This window comes from Gasterosteus aculeatus, chromosome 2 (genome assembly GCF_964276395.1).
Source record: "Gasterosteus aculeatus chromosome 2, fGasAcu3.hap1.1, whole genome shotgun sequence".
NCBI classification, from domain to species: Eukaryota; Metazoa; Chordata; class Actinopteri; order Perciformes; family Gasterosteidae; genus Gasterosteus; species Gasterosteus aculeatus.
The window spans coordinates 23,275,092-23,292,718 of NC_135689.1; the positions used below are offsets into that span (position 1 = coordinate 23,275,092).

At 44.7% G+C, this 17,627-nt stretch overlaps 73 non-coding genes across 73 annotated transcripts; all 73 read left to right on the forward strand.

Annotated features, from left to right (window-relative positions):
• The first annotated feature begins 91 nt into the window (after window positions 1–91).
• Window positions 92–210, forward strand: LOC144403020 (5S ribosomal RNA). The gene has a single exon (XR_013464957.1). It is a non-coding gene; the product is annotated as a 5S ribosomal RNA (ribosomal RNA).
• Window positions 211–327: 117 nt separating this feature from the next.
• LOC144403022 (5S ribosomal RNA) lies at window positions 328–446 on the forward strand. Its single transcript, XR_013464959.1, has one exon. It is a non-coding gene; the product is annotated as a 5S ribosomal RNA (ribosomal RNA).
• Window positions 447–563: 117 nt separating this feature from the next.
• LOC144403023 (5S ribosomal RNA) lies at window positions 564–682 on the forward strand. The gene has a single exon (XR_013464960.1). It is a non-coding gene; the product is annotated as a 5S ribosomal RNA (ribosomal RNA).
• Window positions 683–799: 117 nt separating this feature from the next.
• Window positions 800–918, forward strand: LOC144403024 (5S ribosomal RNA). The gene has a single exon (XR_013464961.1). It is a non-coding gene; the product is annotated as a 5S ribosomal RNA (ribosomal RNA).
• A 117-nt stretch (window positions 919–1,035) lies between these two features.
• LOC144403025 (5S ribosomal RNA) lies at window positions 1,036–1,154 on the forward strand. The gene has a single exon (XR_013464962.1). It is a non-coding gene; the product is annotated as a 5S ribosomal RNA (ribosomal RNA).
• Window positions 1,155–1,661: 507 nt separating this feature from the next.
• On the forward strand, window positions 1,662–1,780 carry LOC144403026 (5S ribosomal RNA). Its single transcript, XR_013464963.1, has one exon. It is a non-coding gene; the product is annotated as a 5S ribosomal RNA (ribosomal RNA).
• Window positions 1,781–1,896: 116 nt separating this feature from the next.
• On the forward strand, window positions 1,897–2,015 carry LOC144403028 (5S ribosomal RNA). The gene has a single exon (XR_013464965.1). It is a non-coding gene; the product is annotated as a 5S ribosomal RNA (ribosomal RNA).
• Window positions 2,016–2,132: 117 nt separating this feature from the next.
• On the forward strand, window positions 2,133–2,251 carry LOC144403029 (5S ribosomal RNA). Its single transcript, XR_013464966.1, has one exon. It is a non-coding gene; the product is annotated as a 5S ribosomal RNA (ribosomal RNA).
• A 117-nt stretch (window positions 2,252–2,368) lies between these two features.
• On the forward strand, window positions 2,369–2,487 carry LOC144403030 (5S ribosomal RNA). The gene has a single exon (XR_013464967.1). It is a non-coding gene; the product is annotated as a 5S ribosomal RNA (ribosomal RNA).
• A 116-nt stretch (window positions 2,488–2,603) lies between these two features.
• Window positions 2,604–2,722, forward strand: LOC144403031 (5S ribosomal RNA). Its single transcript, XR_013464968.1, has one exon. It is a non-coding gene; the product is annotated as a 5S ribosomal RNA (ribosomal RNA).
• A 117-nt stretch (window positions 2,723–2,839) lies between these two features.
• On the forward strand, window positions 2,840–2,958 carry LOC144403032 (5S ribosomal RNA). Its single transcript, XR_013464969.1, has one exon. It is a non-coding gene; the product is annotated as a 5S ribosomal RNA (ribosomal RNA).
• A 116-nt stretch (window positions 2,959–3,074) lies between these two features.
• LOC144397055 (5S ribosomal RNA) lies at window positions 3,075–3,193 on the forward strand. The gene has a single exon (XR_013459200.1). It is a non-coding gene; the product is annotated as a 5S ribosomal RNA (ribosomal RNA).
• Window positions 3,194–3,309: 116 nt separating this feature from the next.
• Window positions 3,310–3,428, forward strand: LOC144403034 (5S ribosomal RNA). The gene has a single exon (XR_013464971.1). It is a non-coding gene; the product is annotated as a 5S ribosomal RNA (ribosomal RNA).
• Window positions 3,429–3,544: 116 nt separating this feature from the next.
• Window positions 3,545–3,663, forward strand: LOC144403035 (5S ribosomal RNA). Its single transcript, XR_013464972.1, has one exon. It is a non-coding gene; the product is annotated as a 5S ribosomal RNA (ribosomal RNA).
• Window positions 3,664–3,779: 116 nt separating this feature from the next.
• On the forward strand, window positions 3,780–3,898 carry LOC144403036 (5S ribosomal RNA). The gene has a single exon (XR_013464974.1). It is a non-coding gene; the product is annotated as a 5S ribosomal RNA (ribosomal RNA).
• Window positions 3,899–4,014: 116 nt separating this feature from the next.
• LOC144403037 (5S ribosomal RNA) lies at window positions 4,015–4,133 on the forward strand. The gene has a single exon (XR_013464975.1). It is a non-coding gene; the product is annotated as a 5S ribosomal RNA (ribosomal RNA).
• Window positions 4,134–4,250: 117 nt separating this feature from the next.
• On the forward strand, window positions 4,251–4,369 carry LOC144399460 (5S ribosomal RNA). The gene has a single exon (XR_013461606.1). It is a non-coding gene; the product is annotated as a 5S ribosomal RNA (ribosomal RNA).
• A 117-nt stretch (window positions 4,370–4,486) lies between these two features.
• Window positions 4,487–4,605, forward strand: LOC144403038 (5S ribosomal RNA). The gene has a single exon (XR_013464976.1). It is a non-coding gene; the product is annotated as a 5S ribosomal RNA (ribosomal RNA).
• Window positions 4,606–4,722: 117 nt separating this feature from the next.
• LOC144403039 (5S ribosomal RNA) lies at window positions 4,723–4,841 on the forward strand. The gene has a single exon (XR_013464977.1). It is a non-coding gene; the product is annotated as a 5S ribosomal RNA (ribosomal RNA).
• A 116-nt stretch (window positions 4,842–4,957) lies between these two features.
• LOC144403040 (5S ribosomal RNA) lies at window positions 4,958–5,076 on the forward strand. Its single transcript, XR_013464978.1, has one exon. It is a non-coding gene; the product is annotated as a 5S ribosomal RNA (ribosomal RNA).
• Window positions 5,077–5,193: 117 nt separating this feature from the next.
• LOC144403041 (5S ribosomal RNA) lies at window positions 5,194–5,312 on the forward strand. Its single transcript, XR_013464979.1, has one exon. It is a non-coding gene; the product is annotated as a 5S ribosomal RNA (ribosomal RNA).
• Window positions 5,313–5,429: 117 nt separating this feature from the next.
• Window positions 5,430–5,548, forward strand: LOC144403042 (5S ribosomal RNA). The gene has a single exon (XR_013464980.1). It is a non-coding gene; the product is annotated as a 5S ribosomal RNA (ribosomal RNA).
• Window positions 5,549–5,664: 116 nt separating this feature from the next.
• Window positions 5,665–5,783, forward strand: LOC144403043 (5S ribosomal RNA). Its single transcript, XR_013464981.1, has one exon. It is a non-coding gene; the product is annotated as a 5S ribosomal RNA (ribosomal RNA).
• Window positions 5,784–5,900: 117 nt separating this feature from the next.
• Window positions 5,901–6,019, forward strand: LOC144403045 (5S ribosomal RNA). Its single transcript, XR_013464983.1, has one exon. It is a non-coding gene; the product is annotated as a 5S ribosomal RNA (ribosomal RNA).
• A 116-nt stretch (window positions 6,020–6,135) lies between these two features.
• LOC144403046 (5S ribosomal RNA) lies at window positions 6,136–6,254 on the forward strand. Its single transcript, XR_013464984.1, has one exon. It is a non-coding gene; the product is annotated as a 5S ribosomal RNA (ribosomal RNA).
• A 117-nt stretch (window positions 6,255–6,371) lies between these two features.
• Window positions 6,372–6,490, forward strand: LOC144403047 (5S ribosomal RNA). The gene has a single exon (XR_013464985.1). It is a non-coding gene; the product is annotated as a 5S ribosomal RNA (ribosomal RNA).
• Window positions 6,491–6,607: 117 nt separating this feature from the next.
• Window positions 6,608–6,726, forward strand: LOC144403048 (5S ribosomal RNA). Its single transcript, XR_013464986.1, has one exon. It is a non-coding gene; the product is annotated as a 5S ribosomal RNA (ribosomal RNA).
• A 116-nt stretch (window positions 6,727–6,842) lies between these two features.
• On the forward strand, window positions 6,843–6,961 carry LOC144403049 (5S ribosomal RNA). Its single transcript, XR_013464987.1, has one exon. It is a non-coding gene; the product is annotated as a 5S ribosomal RNA (ribosomal RNA).
• Window positions 6,962–7,078: 117 nt separating this feature from the next.
• LOC144403050 (5S ribosomal RNA) lies at window positions 7,079–7,197 on the forward strand. The gene has a single exon (XR_013464988.1). It is a non-coding gene; the product is annotated as a 5S ribosomal RNA (ribosomal RNA).
• Window positions 7,198–7,313: 116 nt separating this feature from the next.
• LOC144403051 (5S ribosomal RNA) lies at window positions 7,314–7,432 on the forward strand. Its single transcript, XR_013464989.1, has one exon. It is a non-coding gene; the product is annotated as a 5S ribosomal RNA (ribosomal RNA).
• A 117-nt stretch (window positions 7,433–7,549) lies between these two features.
• Window positions 7,550–7,668, forward strand: LOC144403052 (5S ribosomal RNA). The gene has a single exon (XR_013464990.1). It is a non-coding gene; the product is annotated as a 5S ribosomal RNA (ribosomal RNA).
• Window positions 7,669–7,784: 116 nt separating this feature from the next.
• Window positions 7,785–7,903, forward strand: LOC144399382 (5S ribosomal RNA). Its single transcript, XR_013461527.1, has one exon. It is a non-coding gene; the product is annotated as a 5S ribosomal RNA (ribosomal RNA).
• Window positions 7,904–8,019: 116 nt separating this feature from the next.
• LOC144403053 (5S ribosomal RNA) lies at window positions 8,020–8,138 on the forward strand. The gene has a single exon (XR_013464991.1). It is a non-coding gene; the product is annotated as a 5S ribosomal RNA (ribosomal RNA).
• Window positions 8,139–8,254: 116 nt separating this feature from the next.
• LOC144403054 (5S ribosomal RNA) lies at window positions 8,255–8,373 on the forward strand. Its single transcript, XR_013464992.1, has one exon. It is a non-coding gene; the product is annotated as a 5S ribosomal RNA (ribosomal RNA).
• Window positions 8,374–8,490: 117 nt separating this feature from the next.
• LOC144403056 (5S ribosomal RNA) lies at window positions 8,491–8,609 on the forward strand. Its single transcript, XR_013464994.1, has one exon. It is a non-coding gene; the product is annotated as a 5S ribosomal RNA (ribosomal RNA).
• A 117-nt stretch (window positions 8,610–8,726) lies between these two features.
• Window positions 8,727–8,845, forward strand: LOC144403057 (5S ribosomal RNA). The gene has a single exon (XR_013464995.1). It is a non-coding gene; the product is annotated as a 5S ribosomal RNA (ribosomal RNA).
• Window positions 8,846–8,962: 117 nt separating this feature from the next.
• Window positions 8,963–9,081, forward strand: LOC144403058 (5S ribosomal RNA). The gene has a single exon (XR_013464996.1). It is a non-coding gene; the product is annotated as a 5S ribosomal RNA (ribosomal RNA).
• A 116-nt stretch (window positions 9,082–9,197) lies between these two features.
• Window positions 9,198–9,316, forward strand: LOC144404978 (5S ribosomal RNA). Its single transcript, XR_013466920.1, has one exon. It is a non-coding gene; the product is annotated as a 5S ribosomal RNA (ribosomal RNA).
• A 116-nt stretch (window positions 9,317–9,432) lies between these two features.
• On the forward strand, window positions 9,433–9,551 carry LOC144403059 (5S ribosomal RNA). The gene has a single exon (XR_013464997.1). It is a non-coding gene; the product is annotated as a 5S ribosomal RNA (ribosomal RNA).
• A 117-nt stretch (window positions 9,552–9,668) lies between these two features.
• Window positions 9,669–9,787, forward strand: LOC144403060 (5S ribosomal RNA). Its single transcript, XR_013464998.1, has one exon. It is a non-coding gene; the product is annotated as a 5S ribosomal RNA (ribosomal RNA).
• A 117-nt stretch (window positions 9,788–9,904) lies between these two features.
• LOC144403061 (5S ribosomal RNA) lies at window positions 9,905–10,023 on the forward strand. The gene has a single exon (XR_013464999.1). It is a non-coding gene; the product is annotated as a 5S ribosomal RNA (ribosomal RNA).
• A 116-nt stretch (window positions 10,024–10,139) lies between these two features.
• Window positions 10,140–10,258, forward strand: LOC144403062 (5S ribosomal RNA). The gene has a single exon (XR_013465000.1). It is a non-coding gene; the product is annotated as a 5S ribosomal RNA (ribosomal RNA).
• Window positions 10,259–10,375: 117 nt separating this feature from the next.
• Window positions 10,376–10,494, forward strand: LOC144403063 (5S ribosomal RNA). The gene has a single exon (XR_013465001.1). It is a non-coding gene; the product is annotated as a 5S ribosomal RNA (ribosomal RNA).
• Window positions 10,495–10,611: 117 nt separating this feature from the next.
• LOC144403064 (5S ribosomal RNA) lies at window positions 10,612–10,730 on the forward strand. The gene has a single exon (XR_013465002.1). It is a non-coding gene; the product is annotated as a 5S ribosomal RNA (ribosomal RNA).
• Window positions 10,731–10,847: 117 nt separating this feature from the next.
• On the forward strand, window positions 10,848–10,966 carry LOC144403065 (5S ribosomal RNA). Its single transcript, XR_013465003.1, has one exon. It is a non-coding gene; the product is annotated as a 5S ribosomal RNA (ribosomal RNA).
• Window positions 10,967–11,083: 117 nt separating this feature from the next.
• LOC144403067 (5S ribosomal RNA) lies at window positions 11,084–11,202 on the forward strand. Its single transcript, XR_013465005.1, has one exon. It is a non-coding gene; the product is annotated as a 5S ribosomal RNA (ribosomal RNA).
• A 116-nt stretch (window positions 11,203–11,318) lies between these two features.
• On the forward strand, window positions 11,319–11,437 carry LOC144403068 (5S ribosomal RNA). The gene has a single exon (XR_013465006.1). It is a non-coding gene; the product is annotated as a 5S ribosomal RNA (ribosomal RNA).
• Window positions 11,438–11,553: 116 nt separating this feature from the next.
• On the forward strand, window positions 11,554–11,672 carry LOC144403069 (5S ribosomal RNA). Its single transcript, XR_013465007.1, has one exon. It is a non-coding gene; the product is annotated as a 5S ribosomal RNA (ribosomal RNA).
• Window positions 11,673–11,789: 117 nt separating this feature from the next.
• LOC144403070 (5S ribosomal RNA) lies at window positions 11,790–11,908 on the forward strand. Its single transcript, XR_013465008.1, has one exon. It is a non-coding gene; the product is annotated as a 5S ribosomal RNA (ribosomal RNA).
• A 116-nt stretch (window positions 11,909–12,024) lies between these two features.
• Window positions 12,025–12,143, forward strand: LOC144403138 (5S ribosomal RNA). Its single transcript, XR_013465076.1, has one exon. It is a non-coding gene; the product is annotated as a 5S ribosomal RNA (ribosomal RNA).
• Window positions 12,144–12,260: 117 nt separating this feature from the next.
• Window positions 12,261–12,379, forward strand: LOC144403071 (5S ribosomal RNA). Its single transcript, XR_013465009.1, has one exon. It is a non-coding gene; the product is annotated as a 5S ribosomal RNA (ribosomal RNA).
• A 117-nt stretch (window positions 12,380–12,496) lies between these two features.
• On the forward strand, window positions 12,497–12,615 carry LOC144403072 (5S ribosomal RNA). Its single transcript, XR_013465010.1, has one exon. It is a non-coding gene; the product is annotated as a 5S ribosomal RNA (ribosomal RNA).
• A 117-nt stretch (window positions 12,616–12,732) lies between these two features.
• LOC144403073 (5S ribosomal RNA) lies at window positions 12,733–12,851 on the forward strand. Its single transcript, XR_013465011.1, has one exon. It is a non-coding gene; the product is annotated as a 5S ribosomal RNA (ribosomal RNA).
• Window positions 12,852–12,967: 116 nt separating this feature from the next.
• Window positions 12,968–13,086, forward strand: LOC144403249 (5S ribosomal RNA). Its single transcript, XR_013465187.1, has one exon. It is a non-coding gene; the product is annotated as a 5S ribosomal RNA (ribosomal RNA).
• Window positions 13,087–13,203: 117 nt separating this feature from the next.
• Window positions 13,204–13,322, forward strand: LOC144403074 (5S ribosomal RNA). Its single transcript, XR_013465012.1, has one exon. It is a non-coding gene; the product is annotated as a 5S ribosomal RNA (ribosomal RNA).
• Window positions 13,323–13,439: 117 nt separating this feature from the next.
• LOC144403075 (5S ribosomal RNA) lies at window positions 13,440–13,558 on the forward strand. The gene has a single exon (XR_013465013.1). It is a non-coding gene; the product is annotated as a 5S ribosomal RNA (ribosomal RNA).
• Window positions 13,559–13,674: 116 nt separating this feature from the next.
• LOC144403076 (5S ribosomal RNA) lies at window positions 13,675–13,793 on the forward strand. Its single transcript, XR_013465014.1, has one exon. It is a non-coding gene; the product is annotated as a 5S ribosomal RNA (ribosomal RNA).
• Window positions 13,794–13,910: 117 nt separating this feature from the next.
• Window positions 13,911–14,029, forward strand: LOC144403078 (5S ribosomal RNA). Its single transcript, XR_013465016.1, has one exon. It is a non-coding gene; the product is annotated as a 5S ribosomal RNA (ribosomal RNA).
• Window positions 14,030–14,145: 116 nt separating this feature from the next.
• LOC144403079 (5S ribosomal RNA) lies at window positions 14,146–14,264 on the forward strand. The gene has a single exon (XR_013465017.1). It is a non-coding gene; the product is annotated as a 5S ribosomal RNA (ribosomal RNA).
• A 116-nt stretch (window positions 14,265–14,380) lies between these two features.
• On the forward strand, window positions 14,381–14,499 carry LOC144403080 (5S ribosomal RNA). The gene has a single exon (XR_013465018.1). It is a non-coding gene; the product is annotated as a 5S ribosomal RNA (ribosomal RNA).
• Window positions 14,500–14,616: 117 nt separating this feature from the next.
• LOC144403081 (5S ribosomal RNA) lies at window positions 14,617–14,735 on the forward strand. Its single transcript, XR_013465019.1, has one exon. It is a non-coding gene; the product is annotated as a 5S ribosomal RNA (ribosomal RNA).
• Window positions 14,736–14,851: 116 nt separating this feature from the next.
• Window positions 14,852–14,970, forward strand: LOC144403082 (5S ribosomal RNA). The gene has a single exon (XR_013465020.1). It is a non-coding gene; the product is annotated as a 5S ribosomal RNA (ribosomal RNA).
• Window positions 14,971–15,087: 117 nt separating this feature from the next.
• LOC144403083 (5S ribosomal RNA) lies at window positions 15,088–15,206 on the forward strand. Its single transcript, XR_013465021.1, has one exon. It is a non-coding gene; the product is annotated as a 5S ribosomal RNA (ribosomal RNA).
• A 116-nt stretch (window positions 15,207–15,322) lies between these two features.
• LOC144403084 (5S ribosomal RNA) lies at window positions 15,323–15,441 on the forward strand. The gene has a single exon (XR_013465022.1). It is a non-coding gene; the product is annotated as a 5S ribosomal RNA (ribosomal RNA).
• Window positions 15,442–15,557: 116 nt separating this feature from the next.
• LOC144403085 (5S ribosomal RNA) lies at window positions 15,558–15,676 on the forward strand. The gene has a single exon (XR_013465023.1). It is a non-coding gene; the product is annotated as a 5S ribosomal RNA (ribosomal RNA).
• A 117-nt stretch (window positions 15,677–15,793) lies between these two features.
• LOC144403086 (5S ribosomal RNA) lies at window positions 15,794–15,912 on the forward strand. The gene has a single exon (XR_013465024.1). It is a non-coding gene; the product is annotated as a 5S ribosomal RNA (ribosomal RNA).
• Window positions 15,913–16,028: 116 nt separating this feature from the next.
• Window positions 16,029–16,147, forward strand: LOC144403360 (5S ribosomal RNA). Its single transcript, XR_013465298.1, has one exon. It is a non-coding gene; the product is annotated as a 5S ribosomal RNA (ribosomal RNA).
• Window positions 16,148–16,264: 117 nt separating this feature from the next.
• Window positions 16,265–16,383, forward strand: LOC144403087 (5S ribosomal RNA). Its single transcript, XR_013465025.1, has one exon. It is a non-coding gene; the product is annotated as a 5S ribosomal RNA (ribosomal RNA).
• A 117-nt stretch (window positions 16,384–16,500) lies between these two features.
• LOC144403089 (5S ribosomal RNA) lies at window positions 16,501–16,619 on the forward strand. Its single transcript, XR_013465027.1, has one exon. It is a non-coding gene; the product is annotated as a 5S ribosomal RNA (ribosomal RNA).
• Window positions 16,620–16,735: 116 nt separating this feature from the next.
• On the forward strand, window positions 16,736–16,854 carry LOC144397514 (5S ribosomal RNA). The gene has a single exon (XR_013459660.1). It is a non-coding gene; the product is annotated as a 5S ribosomal RNA (ribosomal RNA).
• Window positions 16,855–16,971: 117 nt separating this feature from the next.
• Window positions 16,972–17,090, forward strand: LOC144403090 (5S ribosomal RNA). Its single transcript, XR_013465028.1, has one exon. It is a non-coding gene; the product is annotated as a 5S ribosomal RNA (ribosomal RNA).
• Window positions 17,091–17,206: 116 nt separating this feature from the next.
• Window positions 17,207–17,325, forward strand: LOC144403091 (5S ribosomal RNA). The gene has a single exon (XR_013465029.1). It is a non-coding gene; the product is annotated as a 5S ribosomal RNA (ribosomal RNA).
• Window positions 17,326–17,441: 116 nt separating this feature from the next.
• On the forward strand, window positions 17,442–17,560 carry LOC144403092 (5S ribosomal RNA). Its single transcript, XR_013465030.1, has one exon. It is a non-coding gene; the product is annotated as a 5S ribosomal RNA (ribosomal RNA).
• The last annotated feature ends 67 nt before the right edge of the window (window positions 17,561–17,627 follow it).

The window sequence follows — 17,627 nt, forward strand, 5'->3', positions numbered from 1 at the left end:
CAGAGAAGGCCTTAGAAAGTGACTCCATTTAATTGTCAAAACTACAAAACCTTTGACACATTTTAAAAGATTAGGTAGAGGACATACAGTTGCTTACGGCCATACCTCTCTGGCTCCGCCTGATCTCGTCTGATCTCAGAAGCTAAGCAGAGTAGGGCCTGGTTAGTACTTGGATGGAAGACCGCCTGGGAATCCCAGGTGCCGTAAGCTTTTTCATTTCTCTCTCTGGAAGAAATTGAGAAGGCATTAGAAAGTGAATCCTTTTTCATTATCAAAACTCCAAAACCTTTGACACATTTTAAAAGATTAGGAAGAGGACATACAGTTGCTTACGGCCATACCTCTCTGGCTCCGCCTGATCTCGTCTGATCTCAGAAGCTAAGCAGAGTAGGGCCTGGTTAGTACTTGGATGGAAGACCGCCTGGGAATCCCAGGTGCCGTAAGCTTTTTCATTTCTCTCTCTGGAAGAAATCGAGAAGGCATTAGAAAGTGACTCCTTTTTCATTATCAAAACTCCAAAACCTTTGACACATTTTAAAAGATTAGGAAGAGGACATACAGTTGCTTACGGCCATACCTCTCTGGCTCCGCCTGATCTCGTCTGATCTCAGAAGCTAAGCAGAGTAGGGCCTGGTTAGTACTTGGATGGAAGACCGCCTGGGAATCCCAGGTGCCGTAAGCTTTTTCATTTCTCTCTCTGGAAGAAATCGAGAAGGCATTAGAAAGTGACTCCTTTTTCATTATCAAAACTCCAAAACCTTTGACACATTTTAAAAGATTAGGAAGAGGACATACAGTTGCTTACGGCCATACCTCTCTGGCTCCGCCTGATCTCGTCTGATCTCAGAAGCTAAGCAGAGTAGGGCCTGGTTAGTACTTGGATGGAAGACCGCCTGGGAATCCCAGGTGCCGTAAGCTTTTTCATTTCTCTCTCTGGAAGAAATCGAGAAGGCATTAGAAAGTGACTCCTTTTTCATTATCAAAACTCCAAAACCTTTGACACATTTTAAAAGATTAGGAAGAGGACATACAGTTGCTTACGGCCATACCTCTCTGGCTCCGCCTGATCTCGTCTGATCTCAGAAGCTAAGCAGAGTAGGGCCTGGTTAGTACTTGGATGGAAGACCGCCTGGGAATCCCAGGTGCCGTAAGCTTTTTCAATTCTATCTGTAAAAGACACAGAGAAGGCCTTAGAAAGTGACTCCATTTAATTGTCAAAACTACAAAACCTTTGACACATTTTAAAAGATTAGGTAGAGGACAGGGCGGCACGGTGGCGCGGTGGTTAGCACTGTTGCCTCACAGCAAGAAGGTCCTGGGTTCGATTCCGCCCAGTAGCCTTTCTGTGTGGAGTCTGCATGTTCTCCCCGTGTCTGCGTGGGTTCTCTCCGGGTTCTCCGGCTTCCTCCCACAGTCCAAAGACATGCTCTGGGGATCAGGTTAATTGGGGACTTTAAATTGCCCGTAGTTGTGTGAGTGTGAGTGTGAATGGTTGTGTGTCTCTGTGTTGCCCTGCGATTGGCTGGCAACCAATCCAGGGTGTACCCTGTCTATCGCCCGAAGTTGGCTGGGATGGACTCCAGCCCCCCCGCGACCCTGTGTGCAGGATAAGCGGTTTGACAATGGATGGATGGATGGATGGAGGTAGAGGACATACAGTTGCTTACGGCCATACCTCTCTGGCTCCGCCTGATCTCGTCTGATCTCAGAAGCTAAGCAGAGTAGGGCCTGGTTAGTACTTGGATGGAAGACCGCCTGGGAATCCCAGGTGCCGTAAGCTTTTTCAATTCTATCTGTAAAAGACACAGAGAAGGCCTTAGAAAGTGACTCCATTTAATTGTCAAAACTACAAAACCTTTGACACATTTTAAAAGATTAGGTAGAGGACATACAGTTGCTTACGGCCATACCTCTCTGGCTCCGCCTGATCTCGTCTGATCTCAGAAGCTAAGCAGAGTAGGGCCTGGTTAGTACTTGGATGGAAGACCGCCTGGGAATCCCAGGTGCCGTAAGCTTTTTCATTTCTCTCTCTGGAAGAAATTGAGAAGGCATTAGAAAGTGAATCCTTTTTCATTATCAAAACTCCAAAACCTTTGACACATTTTAAAAGATTAGGAAGAGGACATACAGTTGCTTACGGCCATACCTCTCTGGCTCCGCCTGATCTCGTCTGATCTCAGAAGCTAAGCAGAGTAGGGCCTGGTTAGTACTTGGATGGAAGACCGCCTGGGAATCCCAGGTGCCGTAAGCTTTTTCATTTCTCTCTCTGGAAGAAATTGAGAAGGCATTAGAAAGTGAATCCTTTTTCATGATCAAAACTCCAAAACCTTTGACACATTTTAAAATATTAGGAAGAGGACATACAGTTGCTTACGGCCATACCTCTCTGGCTCCGCCTGATCTCGTCTGATCTCAGAAGCTAAGCAGAGTAGGGCCTGGTTAGTACTTGGATGGAAGACCGCCTGGGAATCCCAGGTGCCGTAAGCTTTTTCAATTCTATCTGTAAAAGACACAGAGAAGGCCTTAGAAAGTGACTCCATTTCATTGTCAAAACTACAAAACCTTTGACACATTTTAAAAGATTAGGTAGAGGACATACAGTTGCTTACGGCCATACCTCTCTGGCTCCGCCTGATCTCGTCTGATCTCAGAAGCTAAGCAGAGTAGGGCCTGGTTAGTACTTGGATGGAAGACCGCCTGGGAATCCCAGGTGCCGTAAGCTTTTTCATTTCTCTCTCTGGAAGAAATCGAGAAGGCATTAGAAAGTGACTCCTTTTTCATTATCAAAACTCCAAAACCTTTGACACATTTTAAAAGATTAGGAAGAGGACATACAGTTGCTTACGGCCATACCTCTCTGGCTCCGCCTGATCTCGTCTGATCTCAGAAGCTAAGCAGAGTAGGGCCTGGTTAGTACTTGGATGGAAGACCGCCTGGGAATCCCAGGTGCCGTAAGCTTTTTCAATTCTATCTGTAAAAGACACAGAGAAGGCCTTAGAAAGTGACTCCATTTAATTGTCAAAACTACAAAACCTTTGACACATTTTAAAAGATTAGGTAGAGGACATACAGTTGCTTACGGCCATACCTCTCTGGCTCCGCCTGATCTCGTCTGATCTCAGAAGCTAAGCAGAGAAGGGCCTGGTTAGTACTTGGATGGAAGACCGCCTGGGAATCCCAGGTGCCGTAAGCTTTTTCATTTCTATCTGTAAAAGACACAGAGAAGGCCTTAGAAAGTGACTCCATTTCATTGTCAAAACTACAAAACCTTTGACACATTTTAAAAGATTAGGTAGAGGACATACAGTTGCTTACGGCCATACCTCTCTGGCTCCGCCTGATCTCGTCTGATCTCAGAAGCTAAGCAGAGTAGGGCCTGGTTAGTACTTGGATGGAAGACCGCCTGGGAATCCCAGGTGCCGTAAGCTTTTTCAATTCTATCTGTAAAAGACACAGAGAAGGCCTTAGAAAGTGACTCCATTTAATTGTCAAAACTACAAAACCTTTGACACATTTTAAAAGATTAGGTAGAGGACATACAGTTGCTTACGGCCATACCTCTCTGGCTCCGCCTGATCTCGTCTGATCTCAGAAGCTAAGCAGAGTAGGGCCTGGTTAGTACTTGGATGGAAGACCGCCTGGGAATCCCAGGTGCCGTAAGCTTTTTCAATTCTATCTGTAAAAGACACAGAGAAGGCCTTAGAAAGTGACTCCATTTAATTGTCAAAACTACAAAACCTTTGACACATTTTAAAAGATTAGGTAGAGGACATACAGTTGCTTACGGCCATACCTCTCTGGCTCCGCCTGATCTCGTCTGATCTCAGAAGCTAAGCAGAGTAGGGCCTGGTTAGTACTTGGATGGAAGACCGCCTGGGAATCCCAGGTGCCGTAAGCTTTTTCAATTCTATCTGTAAAAGACACAGAGAAGGCCTTAGAAAGTGACTCCATTTAATTGTCAAAACTACAAAACCTTTGACACATTTTAAAAGATTAGGTAGAGGACATACAGTTGCTTACGGCCATACCTCTCTGGCTCCGCCTGATCTCGTCTGATCTCAGAAGCTAAGCAGAGTAGGGCCTGGTTAGTACTTGGATGGAAGACCGCCTGGGAATCCCAGGTGCCGTAAGCTTTTTCATTTCTCTCTCTGGAAGAAATTGAGAAGGCATTAGAAAGTGAATCCTTTTTCATTATCAAAACTCCAAAACCTTTGACACATTTTAAAAGATTAGGAAGAGGACATACAGTTGCTTACGGCCATACCTCTCTGGCTCCGCCTGATCTCGTCTTATCTCAGAAGCTAAGCAGAGTAGGGCCTGGTTAGTACTTGGATGGAAGACCGCCTGGGAATCCCAGGTGCCGTAAGCTTTTTCATTTCTCTCTCTGGAAGAAATCGAGAAGGCATTAGAAAGTGACTCCTTTTTCATTATCAAAACTCCAAAACCTTTGACACATTTTAAAAGATTAGGAAGAGGACATACAGTTGCTTACGGCCATACCTCTCTGGCTCCGCCTGATCTCGTCTGATCTCAGAAGCTAAGCAGAGTAGGGCCTGGTTAGTACTTGGATGGAAGACCGCCTGGGAATCCCAGGTGCCGTAAGCTTTTTCATTTCTCTCTCTGGAAGAAATCGAGAAGGCATTAGAAAGTGACTCCTTTTTCATTATCAAAACTCCAAAACCTTTGACACATTTTAAAAGATTAGGAAGAGGACATACAGTTGCTTACGGCCATACCTCTCTGGCTCCGCCTGATCTCGTCTGATCTCAGAAGCTAAGCAGAGTAGGGCCTGGTTAGTACTTGGATGGAAGACCGCCTGGGAATCCCAGGTGCCGTAAGCTTTTTCAATTCTATTTGTAAAAGACACAGAGAAGGCCTTAGAAAGTGACTCCATTTAATTGTCAAAACTACAAAACCTTTGACACATTTTAAAAGATTAGGTAGAGGACATGCAGTTGCTTACGGCCATACCTCTCTGGCTCCGCCTGATCTCGTCTGATCTCAGAAGCTAAGCAGAGTAGGGCCTGGTTAGTACTTGGATGGAAGACCGCCTGGGAATCCCAGGTGCCGTAAGCTTTTTCATTTCTCTCTCTGGAAGAAATTGAGAAGGCATTAGAAAGTGAATCCTTTTTCATTATCAAAACTCCAAAACCTTTGACACATTTTAAAATATTAGGAAGAGGACATACAGTTGCTTACGGCCATACCTCTCTGGCTCCGCCTGATCTCGTCTGATCTCAGAAGCTAAGCAGAGTAGGGCCTGGTTAGTACTTGGATGGAAGACCGCCTGGGAATCCCAGGTGCCGTAAGCTTTTTCATTTCTCTCTCTGGAAGAAATCGAGAAGGCATTAGAAAGTGACTCCTTTTTCATTATCAAAACTCCAAAACCTTTGACACATTTTAAAAGATTAGGAAGAGGACATACAGTTGCTTACGGCCATACCTCTCTGGCTCCGCCTGATCTCGTCTGATCTCAGAAGCTAAGCAGAGTAGGGCCTGGTTAGTACTTGGATGGAAGACCGCCTGGGAATCCCAGGTGCCGTAAGCTTTTTCAATTCTATCTGTAAAAGACACAGAGAAGGCCTTAGAAAGTGACTCCATTTCATTGTCAAAACTACAAAACCTTTGACACATTTTAAAAGATTAGGTAGAGGACATACAGTTGCTTACGGCCATACCTCTCTGGCTCCGCCTGATCTCGTCTGATCTCAGAAGCTAAGCAGAGTAGGGCCTGGTTAGTACTTGGATGGAAGACCGCCTGGGAATCCCAGGTGCCGTAAGCTTTTTCATTTCTCTCTCTGGAAGAAATTGAGAAGGCATTAGAAAGTGAATCCTTTTTCATTATCAAAACTCCAAAACCTTTGACACATTTTAAAAGATTAGGAAGAGGACATACATTTGCTTACGGCCATACCTCTCTGGCTCCGCCTGATCTCGTCTGATCTCAGAAGCTAAGCAGAGTAGGGCCTGGTTAGTACTTGGATGGAAGACCGCCTGGGAATCCCAGGTGCCGTAAGCTTTTTCAATTCTATTTGTAAAAGACACAGAGAAGGCCTTAGAAAGTGACTCCATTTAATTGTCAAAACTACAAAACCTTTGACACATTTTAAAAGATTAGGTAGAGGACATGCAGTTGCTTACGGCCATACCTCTCTGGCTCCGCCTGATCTCGTCTGATCTCAGAAGCTAAGCAGAGTAGGGCCTGGTTAGTACTTGGATGGAAGACCGCCTGGGAATCCCAGGTGCCGTAAGCTTTTTCATTTCTCTCTCTGGAAGAAATCGAGAAGGCATTAGAAAGTGACTCCTTTTTCATTATCAAAACTCCAAAACCTTTGACACATTTTAAAATATTAGGAAGAGGACATACAGTTGCTTACGGCCATACCTCTCTGGCTCCGCCTGATCTCGTCTGATCTCAGAAGCTAAGCAGAGTAGGGCCTGGTTAGTACTTGGATGGAAGACCGCCTGGGAATCCCAGGTGCCGTAAGCTTTTTCATTTCTCTCTCTGGAAGAAATCGAGAAGGCATTAGAAAGTGACTCCTTTTTCATTATCAAAACTCCAAAACCTTTGACACATTTTAAAAGATTAGGAAGAGGACATACAGTTGCTTACGGCCATACCTCTCTGGCTCCGCCTGATCTCGTCTGATCTCAGAAGCTAAGCAGAGTAGGGCCTGGTTAGTACTTGGATGGAAGACCGCCTGGGAATCCCAGGTGCCGTAAGCTTTTTCAATTCTATCTGTAAAAGACACAGAGAAGGCCTTAGAAAGTGACTCCATTTAATTGTCAAAACTACAAAACCTTTGACACATTTTAAAAGATTAGGTAGAGGACATACAGTTGCTTACGGCCATACCTCTCTGGCTCCGCCTGATCTCGTCTGATCTCAGAAGCTAAGCAGAGTAGGGCCTGGTTAGTACTTGGATGGAAGACCGCCTGGGAATCCCAGGTGCCGTAAGCTTTTTCATTTCTCTCTCTGGAAGAAATTGAGAAGGCATTAGAAAGTGAATCCTTTTTCATGATCAAAACTCCAAAACCTTTGACACATTTTAAAATATTAGGAAGAGGACATACAGTTGCTTACGGCCATACCTCTCTGGCTCCGCCTGATCTCGTCTGATCTCAGAAGCTAAGCAGAGTAGGGCCTGGTTAGTACTTGGATGGAAGACCGCCTGGGAATCCCAGGTGCCGTAAGCTTTTTCAATTCTATCTGTAAAAGACACAGAGAAGGCCTTAGAAAGTGACTCCATTTAATTGTCAAAACTACAAAACCTTTGACACATTTTAAAAGATTAGGTAGAGGACATACAGTTGCTTACGGCCATACCTCTCTGGCTCCGCCTGATCTCGTCTGATCTCAGAAGCTAAGCAGAGTAGGGCCTGGTTAGTACTTGGATGGAAGACCGCCTGGGAATCCCAGGTGCCGTAAGCTTTTTCATTTCTCTCTCTGGAAGAAATTGAGAAGGCATTAGAAAGTGAATCCTTTTTCATGATCAAAACTCCAAAACCTTTGACACATTTTAAAATATTAGGAAGAGGACATACAGTTGCTTACGGCCATACCTCTCTGGCTCCGCCTGATCTCGTCTGATCTCAGAAGCTAAGCAGAGTAGGGCCTGGTTAGTACTTGGATGGAAGACCGCCTGGGAATCCCAGGTGCCGTAAGCTTTTTCATTTCTATCTGTAAAAGACACAGAGAAGGCCTTAGAAAGTGACTCCATTTCATTGTCAAAACTACAAAACCTTTGACACATTTTAAAAGATTAGGTAGAGGACATACAGTTGCTTACGGCCATACCTCTCTGGCTCCGCCTGATCTCGTCTGATCTCAGAAGCTAAGCAGAGTAGGGCCTGGTTAGTACTTGGATGGAAGACAGCCTGGGAATCCCAGGTGCCGTAAGCTTTTTCAATTCTATCTGTAAAAGACACAGAGAAGGCCTTAGAAAGTGACTCCATTTAATTGTCAAAACTACAAAACCTTTGACACATTTTAAAAGATTAGGTAGAGGACATACAGTTGCTTACGGCCATACCTCTCTGGCTCCGCCTGATCTCGTCTGATCTCAGAAGCTAAGCAGAGTAGGGCCTGGTTAGTACTTGGATGGAAGACCGCCTGGGAATCCCAGGTGCCGTAAGCTTTTTCAATTCTATCTGTAAAAGACACAGAGAAGGCCTTAGAAAGTGACTCCATTTAATTGTCAAAACTACAAAACCTTTGACACATTTTAAAAGATTAGGTAGAGGACATACAGTTGCTTACGGCCATACCTCTCTGGCTCCGCCTGATCTCGTCTGATCTCAGAAGCTAAGCAGAGTAGGGCCTGGTTAGTACTTGGATGGAAGACCGCCTGGGAATCCCAGGTGCCGTAAGCTTTTTCATTTCTCTCTCTGGAAGAAATTGAGAAGGCATTAGAAAGTGAATCCTTTTTCATTATCAAAACTCCAAAACCTTTGACACATTTTAAAAGATTAGGAAGAGGACATACAGTTGCTTACGGCCATACCTCTCTGGCTCCGCCTGATCTCGTCTGATCTCAGAAGCTAAGCAGAGTAGGGCCTGGTTAGTACTTGGATGGAAGACCGCCTGGGAATCCCAGGTGCCGTAAGCTTTTTCATTTCTCTCTCTGGAAGAAATCGAGAAGGCATTAGAAAGTGACTCCTTTTTCATTATCAAAACTCCAAAACCTTTGACACATTTTAAAAGATTAGGAAGAGGACATACAGTTGCTTACGGCCATACCTCTCTGGCTCCGCCTGATCTCGTCTGATCTCAGAAGCTAAGCAGAGTAGGGCCTGGTTAGTACTTGGATGGAAGACCGCCTGGGAATCCCAGGTGCCGTAAGCTTTTTCATTTCTCTCTCTGGAAGAAATCGAGAAGGCATTAGAAAGTGACTCCTTTTTCATTATCAAAACTCCAAAACCTTTGACACATTTTAAAAGATTAGGAAGAGGACATACAGTTGCTTACGGCCATACCTCTCTGGCTCCGCCTGATCTCGTCTGATCTCAGAAGCTAAGCAGAGTAGGGCCTGGTTAGTACTTGGATGGAAGACCGCCTGGGAATCCCAGGTGCCGTAAGCTTTTTCAATTCTATCTGTAAAAGACACAGAGAAGGCCTTAGAAAGTGACTCCATTTAATTGTCAAAACTACAAAACCTTTGACACATTTTAAAAGATTAGGTAGAGGACATGCAGTTGCTTACGGCCATACCTCTCTGGCTCCGCCTGATCTCGTCTGATCTCAGAAGCTAAGCAGAGTAGGGCCAGGTTAGTACTTGGATGGAAGACCGCCTGGGAATCCCAGGTGCTGTAAGCTTTTTCAATTCTATCTGTAAAAGACACAGAGAAGGCCTTAGAAAGTGACTCCATTTAATTGTCAAAACTACAAAACCTTTGACACATTTTAAAAGATTAGGTAGAGGACATACAGTTGCTTACGGCCATACCTCTCTGGCTCCGCCTGATCTCGTCTGATCTCAGAAGCTAAGCAGAGTAGGGCCTGGTTAGTACTTGGATGGAAGACCGCCTGGGAATCCCAGGTGCCGTAAGCTTTTTCATTTCTCTCTCTGGAAGAAATTGAGAAGGCATTAGAAAGTGAATCCTTTTTCATTATCAAAACTCCAAAACCTTTGACACATTTTAAAAGATTAGGAAGAGGACATACAGTTGCTTACGGCCATACCTCTCTGGCTCCGCCTGATCTCGTCTGATCTCAGAAGCTAAGCAGAGTAGGGCCTGGTTAGTACTTGGATGGAAGACCGCCTGGGAATCCCAGGTGCCGTAAGCTTTTTCATTTCTCTCTCTGGAAGAAATCGAGAAGGCATTAGAAAGTGACTCCTTTTTCATTATCAAAACTCCAAAACCTTTGACACATTTTAAAAGATTAGGAAGAGGACATACAGTTGCTTACGGCCATACCTCTCTGGCTCCGCCTGATCTCGTCTGATCTCAGAAGCTAAGCAGAGTAGGGCCTGGTTAGTACTTGGATGGAAGACCGCCTGGGAATCCCAGGTGCCGTAAGCTTTTTCAATTCTATCTGTAAAAGACACAGAGAAGGCCTTAGAAAGTGACTCCATTTAATTGTCAAAACTACAAAACCTTTGACACATTTTAAAAGATTAGGTAGAGGACATACAGTTGCTTACGGCCATACCTCTCTGGCTCCGCCTGATCTCGTCTGATCTCAGAAGCTAAGCAGAGTAGGGCCTGGTTAGTACTTGGATGGAAGACCGCCTGGGAATCCCAGGTGCCGTAAGCTTTTTCATTTCTCTCTCTGGAAGAAATTGAGAAGGCATTAGAAAGTGAATCCTTTTTCATTATCAAAACTCCAAAACCTTTGACACATTTTAAAAGATTAGGAAGAGGACATACAGTTGCTTACGGCCATACCTCTCTGGCTCCGCCTGATCTCGTCTGATCTCAGAAGCTAAGCAGAGTAGGGCCTGGTTAGTACTTGGATGGAAGACCGCCTGGGAATCCCAGGTGCCGTAAGCTTTTTCATTTCTCTCTCTGGAAGAAATCGAGAAGGCATTAGAAAGTGACTCCTTTTTCATTATCAAAACTCCAAAACCTTTGACACATTTTAAAAGATTAGGAAGAGGACATACAGTTGCTTACGGCCATACCTCTCTGGCTCCGCCTGATCTCGTCTGATCTCAGAAGCTAAGCAGAGTAGGGCCTGGTTAGTACTTGGATGGAAGACCGCCTGGGAATCCCAGGTGCCGTAAGCTTTTTCATTTCTCTCTCTGGAAGAAATCGAGAAGGCATTAGAAAGTGACTCCTTTTTCATTATCAAAACTCCAAAACCTTTGACACATTTTAAAAGATTAGGAAGAGGACATACAGTTGCTTACGGCCATACCTCTCTGGCTCCGCCTGATCTCGTCTGATCTCAGAAGCTAAGCAGAGTAGGGCCTGGTTAGTACTTGGATGGAAGACCGCCTGGGAATCCCAGGTGCCGTAAGCTTTTTCATTTCTCTCTCTGGAAGAAATCGAGAAGGCATTAGAAAGTGACTCCTTTTTCATTATCAAAACTCCAAAACCTTTGACACATTTTAAAAGATTAGGAAGAGGACATACAGTTGCTTACGGCCATACCTCTCTGGCTCCGCCTGATCTCGTCTGATCTCAGAAGCTAAGCAGAGTAGGGCCTGGTTAGTACTTGGATGGAAGACCGCCTGGGAATCCCAGGTGCCGTAAGCTTTTTCAATTCTATCTGTAAAAGACACAGAGAAGGCCTTAGAAAGTGACTCCATTTAATTGTCAAAACTACAAAACCTTTGACAAGTTTTAAAAGATTAGGAAGAGGACATACAGTTGCTTACGGCCATACCTCTCTGGCTCCGCCTGATCTCGTCTGATCTCAGAAGCTAAGCAGAGTAGGGCCTGGTTAGTACTTGGATGGAAGACCGCCTGGGAATCCCAGGTGCCGTAAGCTTTTTCAATTCTATCTGTAAAAGACACAGAGAAGGCCTTAGAAAGTGACTCCATTTAATTGTCAAAACTACAAAACCTTTGACACATTTTAAAAGATTAGGTAGAGGACATACAGTTGCTTACGGCCATACCTCTCTGGCTCCGCCTGATCTCGTCTGATCTCAGAAGCTAAGCAGAGTAGGGCCTGGTTAGTACTTGGATGGAAGACCGCCTGGGAATCCCAGGTGCCGTAAGCTTTTTCATTTCTCTCTCTGGAAGAAATCGAGAAGGCATTAGAAAGTGACTCCTTTTTCATTATCAAAACTCCAAAACCTTTGACACATTTTAAAAGATTAGGAAGAGGACATACAGTTGCTTACGGCCATACCTCTCTGGCTCCGCCTGATCTCGTCTGATCTCAGAAGCTAAGCAGAGTAGGGCCTGGTTAGTACTTGGATGGAAGACCGCCTGGGAATCCCAGGTGCCGTAAGCTTTTTCAATTCTATCTGTAAAAGACACAGAGAAGGCCTTAGAAAGTGACTCCATTTAATTGTCAAAACTACAAAACCTTTGACACATTTTAAAAGATTAGGTAGAGGACATACAGTTGCTTACGGCCATACCTCTCTGGCTCCGCCTGATCTCATCTGATCTCAGAAGCTAAGCAGAGTAGGGCCTGGTTAGTACTTGGATGGAAGACCGCCTGGGAATCCCAGGTGCCGTAAGCTTTTTCATTTCTCTCTCTGGAAGAAATTGAGAAGGCATTAGAAAGCGAATCCTTTTTCATGATCGAAACTCCAAAACCTTTGACACATTTTAAAATATTAGGAAGAGGACATACAGTTGCTTACGGCCATACCTCTCTGGCTCCGCCTGATCTCGTCTGATCTCAGAAGCTAAGCAGAGTAGGGCCTGGTTAGTACTTGGATGGAAGACCGCCTGGGAATCCCAGGTGCCGTAAGCTTTTTCATTTCTCTCTCTGGAAGAAATCGAGAAGGCATTAGAAAGTGACTCCTTTTTCATTATCAAAACTCCAAAACCTTTGACACATTTTAAAAGATTAGGTAGAGGACATACAGTTGCTTACGGCCATACCTCTCTGGCTCCGCCTGATCTCGTCTGATCTCAGAAGCTAAGCAGAGTAGGGCCTGGTTAGTACTTGGATGGAAGACCGCCTGGGAATCCCAGGTGCCGTAAGCTTTTTCATTTCTCTCTCTGGAAGAAATCGAGAAGGCATTAGAAAGTGACTCCTTTTTCATTATCAAAACTCCAAAACCTTTGACACATTTTAAAAGATTAGGAAGAGGACATACAGTTGCTTACGGCCATACCTCTCTGGCTCCGCCTGATCTCGTCTGATCTCAGAAGCTAAGCAGAGTAGGGCCTGGTTAGTACTTGGATGGAAGACCGCCTGGGAATCCCAGGTGCCGTAAGCTTTTTCAATTCTATCTGTAAAAGACACAGAGAAGGCCTTAGAAAGTGACTCCATTTAATTGTCAAAACTACAAAACCTTTGACACATTTTAAAAGATTAGGTAGAGGACATACAGTTGCTTACGGCCATACCTCTCTGGCTCCGCCTGATCTCATCTGATCTCAGAAGCTAAGCAGAGTAGGGCCTGGTTAGTACTTGGATGGAAGACCGCCTGGGAATCCCAGGTGCCGTAAGCTTTTTCATTTCTCTCTCTGGAAGAAATTGAGAAGGCATTAGAAAGTGAATCCTTTTTCATGATCGAAACTCCAAAACCTTTGACACATTTTAAAATATTAGGAAGAGGACATACAGTTGCTTACGGCCATACCTCTCTGGCTCCGCCTGATCTCGTCTGATCTCAGAAGCTAAGCAGAGTAGGGCCTGGTTAGTACTTGGATGGAAGACCGCCTGGGAATCCCAGGTGCCGTAAGCTTTTTCATTTCTCTCTCTGGAAGAAATCGAGAAGGCATTAGAAAGTGACTCCTTTTTCATTATCAAAACTCCAAAACCTTTGACACATTTTAAAAGATTAGGTAGAGGACATACAGTTGCTTACGGCCATACCTCTCTGGCTCCGCCTGATCTCGTCTGATCTCAGAAGCTAAGCAGAGTAGGGCCTGGTTAGTACTTGGATGGAAGACCGCCTGGGAATCCCAGGTGCCGTAAGCTTTTTCAATTCTATCTGTAAAAGACACAGAGAAGGCCTTAGAAAGTGACTCCATTTAATTGTCAAAACTACAAAACCTTTGACACATTTTAAAAGATTAGGTAGAGGACATACAGTTGCTTACGGCCATACCTCTCTGGCTCCGCCTGATCTCGTCTGATCTCAGAAGCTAAGCAGAGTAGGGCCTGGTTAGTACTTGGATGGAAGACCGCCTGGGAATCCCAGGTGCCGTAAGCTTTTTCATTTCTCTCTCTGGAAGAAATTGAGAAGGCATTAGAAAGTGAATCCTTTTTCATGATCAAAACTCCAAAACCTTTGACACATTTTAAAATATTAGGAAGAGGACATACAGTTGCTTACGGCCATACCTCTCTGGCTCCGCCTGATCTCGTCTGATCTCAGAAGCTAAGCAGAGTAGGGCCTGGTTAGTACTTGGATGGAAGACCGCCTGGGAATCCCAGGTGCCGTAAGCTTTTTCATTTCTATCTGTAAAAGACACAGAGAAGGCCTTAGAAAGTGACTCCATTTCATTGTCAAAACTACAAAACCTTTGACACATTTTAAAAGATTAGGTAGAGGACATACAGTTGCTTACGGCCATACCTCTCTGGCTCCGCCTGATCTCGTCTGATCTCAGAAGCTAAGCAGAGTAGGGCCTGGTTAGTACTTGGATGGAAGACCGCCTGGGAATCCCAGGTGCCGTAAGCTTTTTCAATTCTATCTGTAAAAGACACAGAGAAGGCCTTAGAAAGTGACTCCATTTAATTGTCAAAACTACAAAACCTTTGACACATTTTAAAAGATTAGGTAGAGGACATACAGTTGCTTACGGCCATACCTCTCTGGCTCCGCCTGATCTCGTCTGATCTCAGAAGCTAAGCAGAGTAGGGCCTGGTTAGTACTTGGATGGAAGACCGCCTGGGAATCCCAGGTGCCGTAAGCTTTTTCATTTCTCTCTCTGGAAGAAATCGAGAAGGCATTAGAAAGTGACTCCTTTTTCATTATCAAAACTCCAAAACCTTTGACACATTTTAAAAGATTAGGAAGAGGACATACAGTTGCTTACGGCCATACCTCTCTGGCTCCGCCTGATCTCGTCTGATCTCAGAAGCTAAGCAGAGTAGGGCCTGGTTAGTACTTGGATGGAAGACCGCCTGGGAATCCCAGGTGCCGTAAGCTTTTTCAATTCTATCTGTAAAAGACACAGAGAAGGCCTTAGAAAGTGACTCCATTTAATTGTCAAAACTACAAAACCTTTGACACATTTTAAAAGATTAGGTAGAGGACATACAGTTGCTTACGGCCATACCTCTCTGGCTCCGCCTGATCTCGTCTGATCTCAGAAGCTAAGCAGAGTAGGGCCTGGTTAGTACTTGGATGGAAGACCGCCTGGGAATCCCAGGTGCCGTAAGCTTTTTCATTTCTCTCTCTGGAAGAAATTGAGAAGGCATTAGAAAGTGAATCCTTTTTCATGATCAAAACTCCAAAACCTTTGACACATTTTAAAATATTAGGAAGAGGACATACAGTTGCTTACGGCCATACCTCTCTGGCTCCGCCTGATCTCGTCTGATCTCAGAAGCTAAGCAGAGTAGGGCCTGGTTAGTACTTGGATGGAAGACCGCCTGGGAATCCCAGGTGCCGTAAGCTTTTTCATTTCTATCTGTAAAAGACACAGAGAAGGCCTTAGAAAGTGACTCCATTTCATTGTCAAAACTACAAAACCTTTGACACATTTTAAAAGATTAGGTAGAGGACATACAGTTGCTTACGGCCATACCTCTCTGGCTCCGCCTGATCTCGTCTGATCTCAGAAGCTAAGCAGAGTAGGGCCTGGTTAGTACTTGGATGGAAGACCGCCTGGGAATCCCAGGTGCCGTAAGCTTTTTCAATTCTATCTGTAAAAGACACAGAGAAGGCCTTAGAAAGTGACTCCATTTAATTGTCAAAACTACAAAACCTTTGACACATTTTAAAAGATTAGGTAGAGGACATACAGTTGCTTACGGCCATACCTCTCTGGCTCCGCCTGATCTCGTCTGATCTCAGAAGCTAAGCAGAGTAGGGCCTGGTTAGTACTTGGATGGAAGACCGCCTGGGAATCCCAGGTGCCGTAAGCTTTTTCATTTCTCTCTCTGGAAGAAATCGAGAAGGCATTAGAAAGTGACTCCTTTTTCATTATCAAAACTCCAAAACCTTTGACACATTTTAAAAGATTAGGAAGAGGACATACAGTTGCTTACGGCCATACCTCTCTGGCTCCGCCTGATCTCGTCTGATCTCAGAAGCTAAGCAGAGTAGGGCCTGGTTAGTACTTGGATGGAAGACCGCCTGGGAATCCCAGGTGCCGTAAGCTTTTTCAATTCTATCTGTAAAAGACACAGAGAAGGCCTTAGAAAGTGACTCCATTTAATTGTCAAAACTACAAAACCTTTGACACATTTTAAAAGATTAGGTAGAGGACATACAGTTGCTTACGGCCATACCTCTCTGGCTCCGCCTGATCTCATCTGATCTCAGAAGCTAAGCAGAGTAGGGCCTGGTTAGTACTTGGATGGAAGACCGCCTGGGAATCCCAGGTGCCGTAAGCTTTTTCATTTCTCTCTCTGGAAGAAATTGAGAAGGCATTAGAAAGTGAATCCTTTTTCATGATCGAAACTCCAAAACCTTTGACACATTTTAAAATATTAGGAAGAGGACATACAGTTGCTTACGGCCATACCTCTCTGGCTCCGCCTGATCTCGTCTGATCTCAGAAGCTAAGCAGAGTAGGGCCTGGTTAGTACTTGGATGGAAGACCGCCTGGGAATCCCAGGTGCCGTAAGCTTTTTCATTTCTCTCTCTGGAAGAAATCGAGAAGGCATTAGAAAGTGACTCCTTTTTCATTATCAAAACTCCAAAACCTTTGACACATTTTAAAAGATTAGGTAGAGGACATACAGTTGCTTACGGCCATACCTCTCTGGCTCCGCCTGATCTCGTCTGATCTCAGAAGCTAAGCAGAGTAGGGCCTGGTTAGTACTTGGATGGAAGACCGCCTGGGAATCCCAGGTGCCGTAAGCTTTTTCAATTCTATCTGTAAAAGACACAGAGAAGGCCTTAGAAAGTGACTCCATTTAATTGTCAAAACTACAAAACCTTTGACACATTTTAAAAGATTAGGTAGAGGACATACAGTTGCTTACGGCCATACCTCTCTGGCTCCGCCTGATCTCGTCTGATCTCAGAAGCTAAGCAGAGTAGGGCCTGGTTAGTACTTGGATGGAAGTCCGCCTGGGAATCCCAGGTGCCGTAAGCTTTTTCATTTCTCTCTCTGGAAGAAATTGAGAAGGCATTAGAAAGTGAATCCTTTTTCATTATCAAAACTCCAAAACCTTTGACACATTTTAAAAGATTAGGAAGAGGACATACAGTTGCTTACGGCCATACCTCTCTGGCTCCGCCTGATCTCGTCTGATCTCAGAAGCTAAGCAGAGTAGGGCCTGGTTAGTACTTGGATGGAAGACCGCCTGGGAATCCCAGGTGCCGTAAGCTTTTTCATTTCTATCTGTAAAAGACACAGAGAAGGCCTTAGAAAGTGACTCCATTTCATTGTCAAAACTACAAAACCTTTGACACATTTTAAAAGATTAGGTAGAGGACATACAGTTGCTTACGGCCATACCTCTCTGGCTCCGCCTGATCTCGTCTGATCTCAGAAGCTAAGCAGAGTAGGGCCTGGTTAGTACTTGGATGGAAGACCGCCTGGGAATCCCAGGTGCCGTAAGCTTTTTCAATTCTATCTGTAAAAGACACAGAGAAGGCCTTAGAAAGTGACTCCATTTAATTGTCAAAACTACAAAACCTTTGACACATTTTAAAAGATTAGGTAGAGGACATACAGTTGCTTACGGCCATACCTCTCTGGCTCCGCCTGATCTCGTCTGATCTCAGAAGCTAAGCAGAGTAGGGCCTGGTTAGTACTTGGATGGAAGACCGCCTGGGAATCCCAGGTGCCGTAAGCTTTTTCAATTCTATCTGTAAAAGACACAGAGAAGGCCTTAGAAAGTGACTCCATTTAATTGTCAAAAC